Source organism: Diadema antillarum, unplaced genomic scaffold (assembly GCF_040938485.1).
Source record: "Diadema antillarum isolate AM-2024a unplaced genomic scaffold, OU_Dant_1.0 seq00000261_RagTag, whole genome shotgun sequence".
Lineage (NCBI taxonomy): Eukaryota > Metazoa > Echinodermata > Echinoidea > Diadematoida > Diadematidae > Diadema > Diadema antillarum.
The window spans coordinates 509,251-528,397 of NW_027271299.1; positions in this window are offsets into that span (position 1 = coordinate 509,251).

Consider the following 19,147-nt stretch of genomic DNA (forward strand, 5'->3'; position numbering starts at 1 on the left):
CAGGAATCTTTGAAAGTTTTATATTTGTCACCCAGTTTCCGAGTTTCAAGTGAATAGAAATTACGTGGCATATTATGAACTTCATACCGTTATATAAACAAGAGTTGTTTTTATTTCTTGTTTCCCCTTAAATTTGGTGGTAAAGTTTGGTAGAAAGTTATAAGAGGAGGACATTTGGAGGGGGAGAAGCTTGATAATCTTGTGTGTATGTGTGTGTGTGTGTGTGTGTGTGTGTGTGTGTGTGTGTGTGTTCTAGGAGGTCTGAGAACAAGACACAAGTACGTAACTGATGACTGAAATCAAGAAAGACAAGCCAATGACGTCACAGTAGATCCGTGACCAAGATGTGTGTTTTCATGCCATTCTCGCCTGATATTCACTCGTCTACCTGTGCTCGCGTTCTCATTTTGGCGCATGCATGATATCAATACGTTCTCATTGTGACGTATGCATGAATATCAGTACGTTCTTATTATGACGTATGCATGAATATCAATACGTTCACATTATGACGTATGCATGGATACCAATACGTTCTCATTATGACGTATGCATGGATATCAATACGTTCTCATTCTGACGTATGCATGCATGTCATTACGTCAGTGCATCTTCTTTCGACACGATGAAATGACGATTGATATCTCTCTTTAAACGCTTGCACTGTCACACTGTCAAAAGGGGGCAATATTTACTTTTGTTTTGTTTACAGGACAGTTAGGGTAAAAGGAGAAGAATGCCTCATGTTCCATAATATTCGTATAGAAAAATGATAAATCAGCATTTAAATAAATCGTTTTCATTTCATTTATGTTCGTTATGTGGTTGTATTTTGTTTTTATCATTTACGACATAACGAGCAGCTGTAGAAATACGTTCCAACAGAAACCCTGACTTTGGGGACTTCTGTCACACACATGTATCCATAAAGTGAAAAGGGTAGAAAACAAAGTTATGTTTTGAAGACTCCTCTTAGTGCAGAATGCAAGCTGCTTTAACGATGGAAGTCTATGGTGAGAGAGACAACCTGTGTTTGATGAGACAAAAATAATAAGCTGTAAATCACCGGCAAACAAGGCAGTCTGTGTATCAAAGGACGGTGTCAATAGAATAGCAACACGTATTTCATCTCCTTAACGCCAGCATTTTGTTAAACCCTAGAAATATGTAGCTATTCGCACAGCAGGGGAGTTAAGAAATATTTATTGTTTTGATAACCCCGGCTGAAAGACAGAGAGAGCTCTTAAAGTTCTTCTAATAAATTTTATAAGCCATCTCGGCAGAACCAGACGTGGAATTCTCCCATCCTCTTGGGCGAGAATTCACAAATTGTGATTCACTGTGAACTCTTTAGTCTGATTTCAAGACTAGAGAGAGAATCTTATAATGTCCGCACACATTATCACACTTCTAGACGCAGATCTCATGCCATTTATTTCTTCTCCTTCTTCTTTTTTTCTTCTTCTTCTCCTCCTCCTCCTTCTTCCTCCCACTTCTCTTCCTTTTTCTCTCTTTCCCTCTTCTTCTCTGTTTTAAGGGTACTTAAGAGTGGTGCTCATTCATGTATGCTTGACGATTTATTTGTTTAATCATTTGTGCTTGTTCGTTTTCAGATGCGATTTACAAAGTCAGTAAAAAATCATGAGATTTTAATATCAAAGCAATCAAAGTATCAGAGCATAGCACCAATCCGGTGATGGCATATCGGTGACCTACTAAATCGACGAAGCGACTTGATAGAAGCCTATGCGATCAAAATGGAAAACACCTTTTCCAGCGCATTATAATCTGAACCATGACTTTCTGTAAATGAAGGAATGTCTCCAATTTCGAGGGGATTTTAGCCAACCTACTTTTCTAAATAGACCGTCTTTCAAGGGATGCTTCTTCAAGGGAACACCTTGCTGAGAGAGAAAAAAAAATAAACTATTTCTTTCTATCATTAATTCGAGTCCCACATAGGTTTCTAAAGTAACAAAGAGAAGGATAAAATCGGCATGCCATGTTTTGTGAGGGCATAAGTTGACTCATAAGCCATTCAATACATAGATACTTAATGATATTACATATTGGTTGTTAATTTCTATGAAGCCATTTCATTCAAGCAGATATCAGTCTTCGTTATATGACGTCAAAATGTTTCAATGCCGTGAGTGAAAAGCTACGGAAAAAGAGAGCGCATTGGTGCAATGTGATTGCGTACGTTTGTATCAACCAAAGACTTTCTTTACTTGTTGACGCAGAATCCGACAAAATTGCCCACCTTCCCGTCCCTTTACGAGCGATGTACACAGAAATGTAGGCCTACTCCATTCACTTGCACATGAGCAGAATGAAGCCCAAACACGATATATTATACGTAACAGCATTGGCATTACAAAACCATGTTTCAGCGATGATTCCCTAAAACATGGTGCAAAACGAAAATGCACTTTTGAGGTGAGTGAATTCGTCCAATCATTATGTAGCAGGCATCGTGTTATAAACCAGTCATATTTTTGTTATGACTTTGATATTTGGGTTTTCCAATATTGTTTATGGCATCACAGTAGGGGAACGTCGCGCTATTTCGGAATCTCCCGCACTTGTCTGAGTTTATGACAGTGTACTCCACAGCTGAACAACTTAATTCAGTAGAGCAAGTTCGTGTAAAGTAGACCTTCAAGTTCTATTCCAGACTCCATTTTACGAGATGTGTGTTGGGAAGGTCACTTATGTCTTCAAATGGAAGGCCTACTGCTGATAATGTGCGTTCCGTATACCGAACTTTTATTCGCTGTCTTTCTGTCAAAAACGAACCAGACCAACAGACGGACTCCAATTCCACATACAAATCGACTTTCTGTATTGAATTGAATTGAATTTATCTAATTTCCATCAATAGCAAAATCACATTTTTTTTTTACAGGTAGGCCCTATATCAGATAACAAAAATATTGAAAAAAGGCCAAGACCAAAAGAAAAAACAAACGAAATACAGTAGTCTGTTCATGAACTGAAAAACAAAACAATAACAAACTATATTACAAGTTGATAGTTGATGGAGGGATAAATAAAGAGCTTGGCTTGTAAGTCGCGGACCCCTTATGGGACAATAGAATATTAAAGCGAATGGTCATATAGTAAAACAAAACAAACAATTGCGAAATCAATTGAATAAATGTATAGTATTTGTTAAACTACAATATGGGCTATAATATCCAGAAGATGTGTGTGTCTGTTGGTGTGTGTGGGAGGGGGGGGGGGGGGGGGACTGTGAGTCGGTTGGGTGATACCTTTGATCAATAAAAAGATAGACACACAGATAATGGGACATTTCATCGAGACACGAATATTACAGAAAACCGAGAGAATTAATCTGATTGAGGTCAGATAGGAATATAACTATGATGACTATGCAAATTAGATTAAATATCTCTTTTCGATTTGCATGATATTTCGTTTCGACGAAATCACTTTTCCCTGTAGGTGCGTGACTCTTAGATGCAATAACTTTCTAGATTTCTCTTTATTTTCAAGAAATCATCTATACCTTTGTAAGATTAATTAATTAATTTATTCATTCATGTATTAATCTATCTTTCTACTTATTTGTTTTTTTATCTTCTGTCAAAGTCACCTTGTGTATGCCGTGAAGTCATTACCATGATATAGCATCCCCTATCACGTAATTATTTCCGACAACAAATTGCTTGACTTAACAAGTTTCTGAAACGCGTTTCCAAACGTTTTTACAGTTACAAGTTCACTTTGAACCATTCTGCTTGCAAACCCCCATCTGCAAATGACAACTATTATAACAGCTGTGTCACATATGCTTTTAATAATGTAATTACATTGTAATAATAATAATGTTAATTATAATAAAAAAACTGACAAAACTAAATTCTCAATAGGCGCTGAGCCAAGAGTACGTTAATAGTATACGCATGCAGCATGCCGGAAGTGAATTCAAGGTCAAGCCCAACCCCTTCCTCGGTAGAGCTCAAACATTTCGGACTGCTATGCTAATGTGCATCAAGAAAGGAGCAAAACTCGATTGAACAACACGAGACTGGCGTCTAAGTCAGTTCTGAAGTGTTATCGGTTGAGGAGAAATTTAAAGGGAATTTGATGTTCAACACGTACAAGAAATATTTGAGTACCCCGAAACGTGTTTCTTAACCCGTTTGTTACGTCAATCTGAAATTGTTTTCTGTTGAGGCGTATCCTTTTGGGGCGCCGTGCACTCTCTGTGATGTTATGCGGTCTTTATCACCGCTAATCGACCGATAACATTCTACGCGTCCGGACTTAACGCCTGTGTAAACGTTTGGACTGGACGCACTATCAACAGCAGTCTGCAATTTAACATACATAGAATGGTGATACAATTCTCTGGTGCTTGTTTACACAGAGATGTATGACTGAAGACTGACGAAGAGGTGTCGAGCACCATTCGAAGTGCCTCACACCAGCAGCTAGTCTCCTCCCAGCCGTTTGAAGTTCAATAATCTTCATCGAGGAATCTAGGCAACATTTTAATCAGAGCTGTCCAGTCTCTCGTCCTCTTTAAACTTTTATACGATTCCTCCCATTAAATCTTGCTGATCATCTTCAGATACAAGGTGGGAAGGCAGAAGCTGACAAGGAAATAAAAAATACAAGAGCAACGTAAAATAAGGAGCAGGAAGAAATTGGTAAGGATGATGATGAACGCTGATGATGATGATGATGATGATGATGATGATGATGATGATGATGAAGATGATGGGTCGTGATGATGAAGACGTTAATGACAAAAATGGACCGTAATGATGATGGAAATGATAACACACGGTAAAGATGTTGATGATGATGATGGTGGTGGTGATATCGATGATGACTGAAGAGGAGCTGATAATATGATGGTGTAAAGGGGGAATAAAAGCAGGAGAAAAGGAGAACCGATAACTTTTCTTCAAAATTGTAAGAAAACAACAGAAAAAACGGAATACAACTATCATTCACAGAAACGACGACGAATATCAAAGGGAAATGTTGCTTACACCAGAAAACATCGCATAAATAAAGAAAACTAACACAATCGCATCGCAAAAGAAAAAAATACGTAACGAGCTACCAGCGACTGATAAAATATCCAACTTGAATAAATTCAAATGATGAATAAAAGAAAGCGCGAGAGCAAAGAAGATGATGTACACGAAAGTAATAACCGTTGGACTGGAATAGATGAACAGGGGTGAGAGTTAAACTTTCATTCATATTGGCAAAGCTCATGCAGCAAGGTATAAGGAACATTTATGGGAGAACCAGTAAAGAAGATTTGAATTCCAGTCCCCAGTGTTGAGTGGTAAGTTGGCATGCGTCAAGTTTACGGTGGCGGTCCAGACGATAGCTAACATCTTGAAGACATTTCCGCGGGAAACATTTTACCCCCACTCCGCCCCGGACACGCGATCGCTATAATGTCATGCAGACGACAGGGAAAAACAAAATAACGGAGAGACCGTTTTCGTTTTCCACCCCATGTTTGTTAACCAAAAACATTTGCAGCAGTTTACAAAAGGTTTTATCAGTTTCAGTTCTATTGGGACAGAGACCAAGGGAAAGAAGAAAGGCATGTTGGTTTCAGTTAAATACCTGGCGAACTTTAGTTTTGATTCCGTGAGTGTGGCAGAAAAAACAACGATGGTTAATCCGAGTTGAATTGGAGAGGTCACCGTTTATTATTTGCACTACCCCAACGCAATAACGTCTCGGGTTCAATCATCCGCGATAACATCATTTACTGATATATCATAACATGAGAAACAGCAGACAATACCGATATTTATTATGCTTCATGATGCCCCTATTAAGGTTTTTAAATATCGTTCAAATCCCACTTTAATACTCGTTGAAATTTGGCTCACCCTGTGGGTCCTTGCTGTTGAAAAGTCTTTCGATGTAGGTTTATACTGTACGGGATATCTTGAAGAACTTGCATTGCGACAGATGTCCAAAATCGATATTTGAATCGATGCTTAAATGTTTAATGTGAAGCGAAATTTATGTTGTCACAAACCATCAGAGTATGTTGTGAAACGATAATTTCTCTAAAGCTGGCGAGTCTTGTGGATAGACACTACAGTTAGCATTTTGTCAATTGTGGGAATATCAACGTGTGTCATGTTTGCCATTTAATTTCACAGTTCTGAAGTTTCTTAAAGTTCTTTCATTTCTTAAAGTGATGAAAGTGATCGATTCCATAGGAAGAATCAAATGAAGGCAGTAAACTTTAAGTGAAAACTAAAATGGTTCTTTATAGGGCGATTATTCTAATTCTAAAAATACTCAGTGTGTCGACGTCCAAATATTGCGTAATCATAAAAACAGCATAGACAGTTTCAAATTTCATAAGCATGTCATAATAACCATTACAGCATGAGGCTTTGTCTCTATTGGTATGACTCCTCGAATCAATGCCTCATCTACAGGGACCGATCAAAATATGGAAGAAAAAGAAGAAGAAGAAGAAGGAGAAGAGGGAAGAGGAAGAAGAAGAGACTCACGAACTTCAAAGCACATAAAGAGTCCCTCTATTCCTAAAAATACTTGTTGCAAAATTACTGGCAATGATAAAATATAATGTGGTGAGATAAATCAAAGTGTAATAGCTTGACACTCTCATCAACCGAACACATAAAATGTATTTTCAAAGGAAATAAAGTTCTAGTGCCTTTATCATCATGTGCTTTCAAGAGAGAAGCCTTCAAGAGATACAGTTGGATTTAGACTACAATAAAAAGGACATGAACGACAATGATATGTCTGGACAGTCACAACCAAACCTTCAGGTTATTTGTCGCACCTTCTTATGTCAATATCAATGTCTTCTCATCTAATGAAGACGTAAATGGTACTACATGGCGGCAATATTCTGATGGCAGCATAATGATTTTAAGTTTCCTGTCTAAAGTATGAAGGAAATCATCTGCCTGTATACATCCATGTATTGGAAAACCACACTTTGGTCATTCTATTCCTTAGTATTTCCTCACATGACCCAATTTGTGATGAAAGGGGGAGTTGGTGTGTTGTCTTCCGCTCGAGTCTCCAGCTTCGACGTTAAAAAGTCCCCATTTCTGGAATCTGCGCTCATTTATCATGGTAATGTGAGGATAATTCTGATCGTGTACACAAACAAGTTGAGATTTTATCCAACAAACACAGCGCTCAAAATTCCATTAAGGTTTACGCGAACGAGGTTGAGGTTGACCTTCCGGCAAGGCGGGGTCAAAATAAACTGTGATTTAAGATCCAGAAACAGCGACGGCCACTGCGCTCTAAATATTGTCCGTTCGCAGACGACAAGCCCTGCCAAGCGCGTTAGGTTTAGTAAATAAACATCTCGCTATGATAAAACACAGAGCTGACTCACAAATAATAAACACGAAGCAGTCTCGCTGAAGGATAACCGCTCGAGAAGTGATTTATTGATGACAAAATAGATGGAACTGTTTTATTTCTTCCCACTTTGTTTCCACAACCTCTCAGCAGTTGTGTTGTTTGGGATTCGAGATTCTTTAAACGGGTTCCAGATGATACCAAGGAATTCCGAGGATTGGATCTGTTCTTAATCCAGGCGTTTACATATTTTTCACCACTCTCCCCATGCGTTTTCGAAGCCTGTTAGGATTTTTATATTCATTAGTTGTTTTATAAACGCTCACTTCTCTCTTTCTCTGTCTCTCTCTCTCTCTCTCTCTGTCTTTTTGGAGGGAAGTGAATATTATATACCTAAGAGGGGAGAGGGCTTTAAAAAGAGCAGATGGCAATCGGAGAAATTGATGAGACAAACGTAAGGCAATAGGGTCCCTACATTTCATTTGTCTGCAGACTTAATATTAACGCCTGAACTGAGGCTAGTCTTAGTATGACAGCCAATCGACACCGACTCTCAGTTATCCCTACATCAAATCACATTTTTCATCGCGAGGAAGTTTCGAGCGCTGATTGGTATCAACGACCGAGAAGTCTGGGTATAGAAGATGATTTCCGCTCAGACACTTTCTGTCTACCAAGGAGAAAAGAGTTTCTCATACTTTACCATGATGGCATTCAGACCTTGGGCCGACATGTTTTGGGCCGAGATGTTTTGGCCCGAGCTAAGATGTCATCGCACTGCCCCGAGTAAGCGACAAGAAAGGAAATTTTTCTCTTTGTTTTTGTTTTATGTTTTACTTCGTGTTTTCTATAAAGGGATGAGTGCGCTGCTGTAACTCTGTAAGCAAAATTATTAGTCGCTTTGCTTGGATATTATTCAATACAAGACTACAAACATGGTCACAAATCTGAAGCTTATAATATCCAATTGCTTATGGGTTCTGCTTGAGATATTCCCTTTTGCAAGACTTATTACCAGAAAAATAAGATATAAAAAGGGTAAAGACAAGAAAACAACTGTAGGAGAAGTATTTTGTAACATTTTGAGTGGGTTATCATAAATAATACATTCATGTAATTAGCATTTCCAGTCAATGTGTGTGATTCTCCCCTCTTACTAGTATAACTTTGTCAAAAAATCAGTAATTACACTCAAAGCTAGCATGTTGACTTGAGAAAAAATGACAAACTATCAGGTTCTTTCTTGGGATTACTTTTAGTCTAAAAATGAGGAAGAATGGTCTTCAAACGTAAAAAAAAACCGTTTCAAACAATTCAAATCGAAATTTAAAGTTTAGAAAAGTTAGTACAACATACAAAAGCATAGTCATACACTTGGACACAAGTTAATGTTCTCAGTTTTACGATATGTGATAAAAATCTGAAAGTCGACTTACCCAGTAGGATACAGAGAGATATGAATATCTTTTGGGATATCGATAGCGATACCATATGATGTCGTCTGCTATGCTTTATCGTCTTCCGGTCAGCTGAAGAAGCGAGTTGCGTGATATCACAGTGCCGAATGCAGGCACACAAACACGTTGTTGAAAGTCCCTCCATTTTGTCTTCAAAGTTTTCACGCCTATTACAGCTTGCTCAGTGAGGAGAAAACACCAAACCAGTAGAAAAGATCCAAGATGATAACAGTCACGATCTCATTCATTCATTGATAGTCGAGAGACGATCCGCTTACCGAGTCAAAATTTACAGTCTTTCAGTCGATCGGATGTGCTATCGTAACTTATACGACATGCAACGGAGCTTGATTGCAGCTGACGAAATTTCACCTCAGATCAATGGAAGAAGCCGAGAGGTAATGCTTCTGAATAATCTTCCGCAAATTCAAATATCTAGGCTCTACAGGCGTCGCACGCTACGGTAGTACATTCACGACCTGAAATAATGAAGACAACAAAATTCAGATAGGTAACGTTGGACATGTAAGGACACAGGAAGGTTAATTTGTTCGCTTATGAGAATGAATGAAAACAGTGTCAGCAGTATCCCGTAGCCGTAAGATATATCGTATAATTGATTCCTGTTTCTTTGAGTGACATCCTACAGGTTAGAGCTGTGGAGATGGGTTGCCATGGCGACGCGGCGATCGATATTAATCGCGAAACGTTATCAAAGTTCAAATTGAAGCTTCCTCTCGAAAAGTGGAAGGTGAACGCAGGTTAACGAGCTCCGCTGATCACAAACCCGGAATCCATTTTTCAACCGCCAGACGACACTTACTGGTAGTTCGGCGGACTCCGTCAACCCCGTTCTCGAACCGAATGGAAAATACCATGCAGTTTTGTTTATTTATTCAAACCCGCTATCCTACAAAGGATGAAAAAGTCCGGGTGGCGTTACAAAGATATGGGCATGACTCAAACCCTCGTCTCATTTGCCACTTTGTACCCTACCCCCCCCCCTTCCGTGGATACAAAGTTCCTCCTTGCGCATGCGCATCGGGAAAGTTAAATTGTAGAGGAAAGTTTGAAGAGTTGACAAGTCAATAAATATAAAAACTCTTTCCACTTTGTCGTAAGTCAGTGGAACTGTGAAGATGCAGACATAAATACATAAACGTAACACGCAAACACATACCAACATCCAACAAAAGGCGATATTAATTACCACAGTAACAGAATTAGTATGCGATGTTACATAGAAACGATTAAGTATTCGACAGTGATGTTTGTATAATGCCAAAACGATTTAAAAAAACCGCGAAATCATCATTTCATCTTTTAACTGAAACAAAAAGAGTGATACGCAGATTTCCAAAAGTAATGGGACTTTAAAATTATATTATTACATCCACGAGATTGTCAAATGTTCCTCCTTTTTATTATAGTTTATGCATTATGATATTCAAAAGTTTTGAAAAAAGGCTCTTGTCAATTGAAAAATAATGTATCATTGACGGAATCAAAACTAAAATGAGGTTCATTGTACATGCCGCCGTTTTGTTTCTTTTATTTGTTTGGGCAAAGACAGTTTCATTTGTCTTCTGTTGTAAACGAACGATAACTCCTGGAGGTAACTGAATTCTTCTTGATCTTTTCCAGGTTTCCATTTCTTCTCGATTTTGATTCACTAACGATCAGCTCTGAATATAATGAAGCGGATATCTGCATTATGCACTCTGCTAGTAAATATACCGCAACCACCCATCCCCCTTCCGTCCCCCCCCCCCTTCCGTCAAAGAACCGCATTGTTACGTCACATCAAACCAAACGCCGACACTGAATTGAGTTATTGTAAATAGAACTATTGTTAATGATGTTCATATTTTTGGAGACTTATCTTTCCAATACCAATTAACCCAAAGGTCATGATGAAAAGAAAAACAAATTTAGTTTTCTCATCGTATTACGTCAGTATTATTAAGAAATTTCTCTAAAAAACGGATGATAAATTGTCAACCAGCCCGCAAGGATCTGAAATAATTCACGGTCACCAATAAGAGTAGGTATTGCGTCGGGAGCCTTCGATTATTACAGAGTAATAGAAGTTTGACATTGATGTGCCTATTTTAGCTTTCTTCCGACAAACGGCGTGTTTTCCCCTCATTCAGCTCAATTATGTAGTCAGTTTTCCCCAAAATATTTGTCTATGCTCATTCGATTCTTGTTATTAAATCCATTGCAGGCCATTGTTGTTGTCCTGTGAGGCTGTTCTGTTTGTGATCGCGCTAGACAGAGAAAATGAACGATAATAATTCCTCAATAATCTTGCATTCCTATAGGGTAGTGTACTTTCTATGGGGCCGCCCCCTCCCCCCCCCCCCCCCTCCAAAGAGGAAGGGATATTTTTTTAATCAATTCTTTGACAAGAAAGAAGACATTGCAATAACATGGTTAATAGTGCACATATACCAATCACTAGAAAGATAAGTTACTTTTCTTTTTTGTTTTCAAGGAATTTACAATTCCAAATTTTCTTTGGAAGTAACCTGAAATTAAATTTATCATTTCCTTGAATCATTGTACTTTTTTAATCTTCACTCGTCCGAAAATAGATTTATTTCGAGTAATCATCAAATTCCGCTCCCCAAACAATAACAATCTAACAACAATCAACATTAAAAGGTCGCATACATTAATTTTGCAATGTAGCTGCTGGCAAAGAAAACAAAAAAATGAAATGTAGGCCTACTCTGAAACAGCATAACATGCAACGCATAAACAAATTACAATATTATTGGAAACAGGTCTTCACTTGCTTAGCATCATATCCCATCGTGCTTAAAAGTATAAGATTAATGACAGATGATGCTATTAAGATATTAACGTCATGATTAGAGCAGAGTATTCATTTTCTCTCTGTGTGCAAATACTTTACCTATGAACGCCATTTAAGATTTTCAATTCTTCCGGTAATAGGCTCCACGCCGACTGCCTTGCTTGCTTTTCAAACACACATTACAGCGCCTTGAATCAAAGCTAACTGGATATACCTACATGTCTCCTTGATCACTTTTTTTTTTAACATGAATTAGAAAGAAAAACTTGGCACACATTCTTGTCGATGTTTGAACTAGAGATCTTCAGCTAGTATTTACATGCTATGCGTTTTCATGTCAATCAGCGGGATTGAATTTCCAGTATATTCTGGTCGATTAGCTATAGACAGAAAAAAAAAAGCAGGAAATGCCTTTCCGGAATGAAAAACGGCCCTTATTTGTTTTATGATTAAATCCTTCTTATCCTCTACTTTGTCCTGCTCAAACTTCTAGAAACATTACAGATCAACCGCTCTGGAGTACCAACAAGAGCGTTTAAAAGTTTGCCGAGTTTACCGCAAGTTGTGAACTAAACTCTTCCCTCATGCCTTGGACCACAAAGTGGTTAGTAGTTTAGTAATGTTTGAAAACCATTTCTTACAGGGTTTGTGGCAGAGTGAACTTGCCTCGGGATGTGTGCTATATACTAATGTCTTTTAAAGGGACTGTACAGTACTGGTTGAGGTGGGGATTCAGGTTTATAACATTTCCAAGTGAGATAATGAGAAACCTCATGAAATATGAAAGAGCATGTAATTTTAAGAAGGATTCAACGTTTATGTGATGAAAATTGGTTTTCAAATGGCTGAGATATCCAAAAAAGTGATAATAATAAAAGGCGACAGGCCACGCCTTTTATTAGGATCTCTTTGTTTCACCTTGTTTTTGGATATCTCAGCCATTTCAAAACCAATTTTCCTCAAATCAACTTTTGATACCCCTTAGAATTGCATGCTCTTTGACATCTTATAGAGTGGTTTCTGAATATCTCGCAAAACCTTAAAAGCTAAATCCTCACCTCAACCAGAACTGTACAGTCCCTTTAAAGGTGTGCTGAATTAAATGAATGAATAAAACTCCTCTTGTTATCGATTTATTTTGATGATATATTGCTAGCCAGAATAAAATTGACCATTTCGGGTTTCCTTGTACATTTCAAAAATCTGCCGCGATTTCAGATATCAAAAAGATCTACGCTGCATTTACAATCAAGTACAACGTGTTTAGTGTTGTAGATAATTTTGTAATCATTCATAGCAGACATTGTAAAAAGACGTCTAATTTGCATAGATGACATCAATGATATCGAGTCCACTTCGCTCAAGAGGTATTTCAATTACAACGAATACCATGTATATCTATCATCTGCAAGACTGCATTTTTGTAACGTTAAGATGCCCTGTAATAGTTTAAACTGCCAGTCTGAATATTTAGCTTTTAATTAGATATTCCTTAAAACGCAAATGGAAAAGGAATGAGCAATCCTTAGAACCATGAGTTGTTTGTTCATGACAGGACAAAACACAAAAAGACGCACATAATAACGTGAAGCACATACACACACACATACATATAGATATCAATGTATAAATATTTGGACTGCTCGGACTACACGGACAGAGTCAATGACACGCAGAATAGACACACGTTATGCAGAATGAATAATTTCTCTTTGTCAAATTCTTACCTTAAGATTCGTCGTTTCCCGGTCTCAGAATCCTTTAAGACGCCAAGGAAAGAAGAGATAAGAAAATATCAGATCAGGAATGTAACGATTATAGATAAAGTAGTGGCAGAGCACATGAGATACATTCGTTGGCCTTGTTGGGGGGAAAAACCGCAGGTGTTCCTTATCGAAAGTATTCGGATGTGGTACTGCGCATGTGTAGTTGCCCCCTATCACTTTCTCCACAGAAACTTGGTAATTCATCAACGTGACACAAGACAAATTTCAGTTTGACATCGTCGCCAGTTTTTCCTGGTGAAAGTTGTTCTCTTATGAAAGAAATAAGAAACCATAAGATGTCGAATAAAATTAAAGTGCTTTTTACCGATGTTACCAAACTTTTTTACCGCGGACTAGTAGATTGACGAACAACGTACCACGTCATAATGATGATGTCAAGCGGTGCGCTAAACAATCATTGGCGCGCATTGCGTCATTGCAATAGAGTGTGCCACTTGTACAGCATTGCTGGTTATGAACTGAAAGAATCCTTAGCTAAACATGCACGTTACCGATCGAACCGTGGAGCCTCGATCTATTTGAAAAAGTTAGCCAGGACTCTGGCGTTGTCTTGTTAAAAGATGGACATTTCAAACTTTTTCCCCTCCCTTTCTCTCTCCCTCTATTCTTTAAGTCAATTCCATGGGATTTGTTTTTGTTCGTTCTCTGAACGTCCACGTTGGTTATGATAGTAGAATTACCCGAGTGTCACTGGGGAATCTCACCGATTAGCGGATTTTCAACTCCTCGGGACGCGGGGATTCTCCCCGTGGGTTACTGGCGTCGACTCGGTTGGATGTCACGTCAATCACTGCTCTCTCGCCCCGTTCAGCTCGCGACGTCGTGCGCGACTCAACTCGAGAAATGGGCCAACTTTTTTCCCTCCCTTCCCCTCCTCAGTCGCTCCTGTCAGTCAGCTGTTTAGATTTTAATGTCCTGTGATAATTGATGTTGACCTCAAACGACAATGCCCATAACTTTGCAAGTCAAAGCTTTGGACGACTTTTCTCTGCTCGCCTTTTTTGAAAGAAAGAAGAAAAAAGGGCAGATTCTCGTTTTATTTCCGCGAATAAGAAGAAAGCGAGGAAGAAAAATCTCCTGGAAGATTTCGATGGTTGGTGCATCAAAGAAAAGGACCTGTCCTCTGGTAGGTGCCGAGACCGCACAGTGCAGTGGTCGAAGAGCGGGAAATGGTTCCACTGACCCCGGGCCGTGCTCCCGACCTCTCGTGCTCAAACCTCGAGGGCAAGCTCACGTCACTCAAAAACCTGGTGTTAGCTTAAAAGCGAGAAACACCAGTCAACAAATGAATCTCGGTTGTTAAACTTTAATATTTCTTCTGTCTAAGATTAAGACATCACATGGCTTAACCAGTCATCTTTCTTTGTGACGTACAAAATGCAATAAATAGGCCTACAATATATGCTTTAAAGGTGAGTGAACTCAAGGAATTTTTCACTCAGACATGTATACGCGTTATCAAAATTCCATTATATCACTATGTCCTCAAAAGACGCTATCAATATTTCCGAATAGGACCTCTTGCGGAATATTTCAATTCTTTGATTCTTTGCAAACACCATCCAGTGTGATATAGCTCCATGGTTTGACTCCAAAGAAGTATTCTCGTATTCTCGCAACACGGTTGTCCGACAGGTGCTTCCGTTAATGTACCCTTCAGAGATTATTACCGGTCTTTCGAGGATCCTAAGACAGTCAATCAATCAAAATGTTGCGTCAATAATAAGTGCCTAAAATAATCAGTGCCTAAAATAAAGATTGATTTCAGACCTCAGACCATTACTTGATCTGCTCACGTCTTGCTGGAGAAAGGCATTCGTTATTAAGAGTTGTGGTTTTAAGACCAAACTTTTAAGTTCTGGCCGTCCACAAGACCAGTTGGATCGTAGTCAAGTGGTGAAACCTGTCAGAAATTCGTCTCTTTCCTGCTCTGAATTTCCAGAAAACCCGACATTCACCTGTCTGGCAATCCAATTGTCAGATCTTAAACTCTGGCTCCCCATTACCAACTGCTAATGATATCCTATCATTCTTTCTTGGCGCCATTTTAAATCTATTATGACACGGTATCACTCGAGGACAGAAATTGAAAGAGAGTGGCCAATTTGGGCAAGGGTATTTTTCGGATATTGGCGACTGGAGTGTCTAGCTTGGTTTGGTCATATTATGGTCGGTTGGAATTGTTCTTGTAACAGAATACGAGCTCCCCGTCCTCGAGTAGTCCGACTAGATTCCTTTATGCTTCGGTCTGTGGAGCGTCGAACGATCACTCAGGCTTGTCTAAGCGATCTGTTTCGAAGTAATTAAGTTGGAAAAAGAAGTCGCATTACACGCGCGCGGTTAGGGTAGGCCTATAACGTTAACTTTTGAAGGTTCTGTAAGAGAAAAAAGCTGCACCGTTACGCATCATTCGCGCGGTATCCTCGTAGTGTAGGCCTAATAATCGCAAAGAAAAAAATCTCAACGGAATTTAAGAGGCTTTAAGGAAAATTTCCACGAAAGCCCTCACTTTAAGCCATTTCCAAAGATATATAGTCTTTCCTTTGTTATCCGATTAATGATTCACAATCAAATGATAATTCCTTGATATTTCACTGGTTGAACACAACCCGAGCCAGATGAGATCCGAGAAAGGTAGCACGTCCGAAATTACGTCACGACTTTCGATGCAGAGGGTTTGCTGGAGTCACTGTAACACGTATATCCAATAAGTTCCATTGGAGAAAGTAACCACAGAGAAAAACTTCACACAAACACTCCAAAAACAATAGTGATAATGTGACAAAAACAAAGTTTTGAAAGCTAGGGCATTCAGCGATCGGGTGCGTAACATCCCCCAAATTTTGTCCCTGACGCCACAAGCCCCCCTTTCATTTACACGGGAATGGCAATGGTGATTGAATACCACTACCCGCTCTTGGAGTAATTAGGGGTGCACGAAGCTCCTCAAACCAAACGTCTTCTAACCGGTGCGGGTCATACAATATACCGTTTCCCAGCAAACTGGGGTTAGAGGATAAATATTTGTTGTTTCCTTTTCCGCTTTTAAGGTCGACTCTTTCCAAAGACCGAGCGAATCCCCCTCCGCCTGTTTAGATTACATTTTAATGTGCCATTATAGGACCCCTAATCCGCAGCACTTTGCTTGCCCTAAGGATCTGGCGGGGTAATTTGCTAACAGCGTATTAAGGTTGGCTAATGGGCGGTATAGACTTTTCAATGAACGGCTCTTCATTGGAGCTCAAACATTAGTAACAGAGATTTTTTCTTCCCCTCCCCTCCCATCCTTCCCCCTTTCTACTGGTCGTTTACCTCCTTGTAGATTTAGTCAGTCATACATCCGAACCGGTAAAGTCCAAGCTATATGAAACTATGAAACACCAGCTGAATTATATACTAAAATGTTCCTCAATAAGATTTTAGGAAAAGTCATCAAGTTTGGTTGAAATTGGATTGAGGACGAAGGAATGGCAAACGAAAATATGGTAGGGGCACAATGTCCCCACCCCCCCCCCCCCTCCCTTGGGCTTTATCTAGGGTTAAACCATCTACCCACGCGTTTTCCAGACATTGTTTGGGTCAGTCGGTAGCCACTCGTGCCTAGAATAAACCACACTAAATACACCTTTCAAGATACACCATAATATACACCATACAAGGTACACCATACAAGATACATTATTCAAAATAAAACACACTAAATACACTTTACGCGATACAAGACACATGGGCCATTCAAAATAATGCCCCCACGCAAAATACGCCCTACAAATTACACGATAATATTACACCACACAAATAGATAGGCCGCATTCTGTAAAAGCTTTGTCAACCGCACGTGTCATTCAAACACTCAATCTGCACGAACACATGTAAAATGAATTCTACGTCTTGTTCTTCAACACTGTTTTTGTTGATGACTGTGCTTTGTCGCCCTTTAGACTAATATTATATGATGGTTTTCCACCGTATGTATTTGTTTTATGAAATTTACGCATGATACACTGTCCAGTTGGTTTCTCTGCTACAAGTTGCCATTTTTCATAGAAATGAACCACATGCTGTGAAAAGGATATTTTCCGAGTTCTTTTTTTTTTTACTAAACCATAATTTAATAGAGCTTATTCCTTAACACGCTTTATAAAGATGGTCCATAATATTAAGTCAAACTTTGGCTATCGTCGTTGGAGACCCCTTGCGAAGTAATGCCAATTGTTACATAAATAATCAATTAAATATGTATAATACATAAAATTCTTGTTACTGAAAAATAAAATGGGTGCTATTTGGGGATAAGTTTTTTCTTTAAAATTCCTCTCATGGACCTCGGTCTTTCCTATGTTTACGTATTCAATTGTGCATTACATCATGCGCGCATATCGTAACTTTTGAATAACTTATTGAACCTATACAGTGCACATAATAAGATATAAAGAGATCTGATATAACAAAATATATGATACCACAAACTAATTTCTCCGGTCCCAGTGAATTTATTTTCTTTGTTTTGTATTGTTTATTGACTACTGATATAGCAAAATAACTGATATAAAGAACTGTCTTGGTCCCAAGGATCTCGTTATGCTGCTCTCCCACTGTACAAAATGAAGAAATCGGATTATAACGAAATAATTTTCATCAAGAGTTGAAAATCCGTCAACACGATTTTGCATTCTTCACCTTTCATGAACCTTATCTCAGCTTTTGACAACTCTTGTTGGCTTTTATAATTATGGAATAGCATGTTGCGAGTACAAGTGAAAACCCGTTTGATTACAAACCGTGCATGGTAAAGGTTCCAAACATGCTGAAACCCTGTTCCACTTTAGATTGCGGTTTGATATAGAAACATCTTGAAATCCCTTCAGCAACTCTCTCTCTCTCTCTCTCTCTCTCTCTCTCTCTCTCTCTCTCTCTCTCTCTGTCATATAATTGGATATACATTATCTATACATCTATAGATAGATAGATAGATAGATAGATAGATAGATAGATAGATAGATAGATAGATAGATACAAAGATAGATAGATAATATAGATAGAGAGATGGATATAGATAGATAGATGGATAGATAGATAGATAGATAGATAGAGATAGATAGATAGATAGATAGATAGATAGATAGATAGATAGATAGCTGATAGGTAGGTAGATAGATAGATAGATAGATAGATAGATAGATAGATAGATAGCAGATAGGTAGATAGATAGATAAACAGATAAATAAATAGACAGATATTGAAGTGGGATGCTCAAAGCATAATAGTACATGTACTTGACCCATTGGACCGCACAATGCACTAGAGGGCGCATTTTTATTTCTCTTATGAAGAAGTTAAATTTTGATAGTCCACAACAGTACTGATGCCAGAAACAATTTTAAAATATTGGAATTGTCATAACCTGCTCAATATTCCTGTGTTCGTTTGTTATCGAATCAATTTATCAAGTTTCAATATTTTCACTCAAGACGTCTTTGGATTTCCTTTGTGTTAGCATCAAAATATATGTGTTTATTCGCCTACAATATATTCGGCTACAGCTCCATTTCTATTCGTTGTGTTCATTGTTCATCTTGAACTCCTACAAATGAATTTTGGGAGAATTATTTCATGTAACAAATGACATTGTATCGAGTCAACAATGTTTACAGCTGTTAGTAGTATTAAAGTTCTACAAACTGTTTCTTTCAAATCTTGCACTCATATTTTTG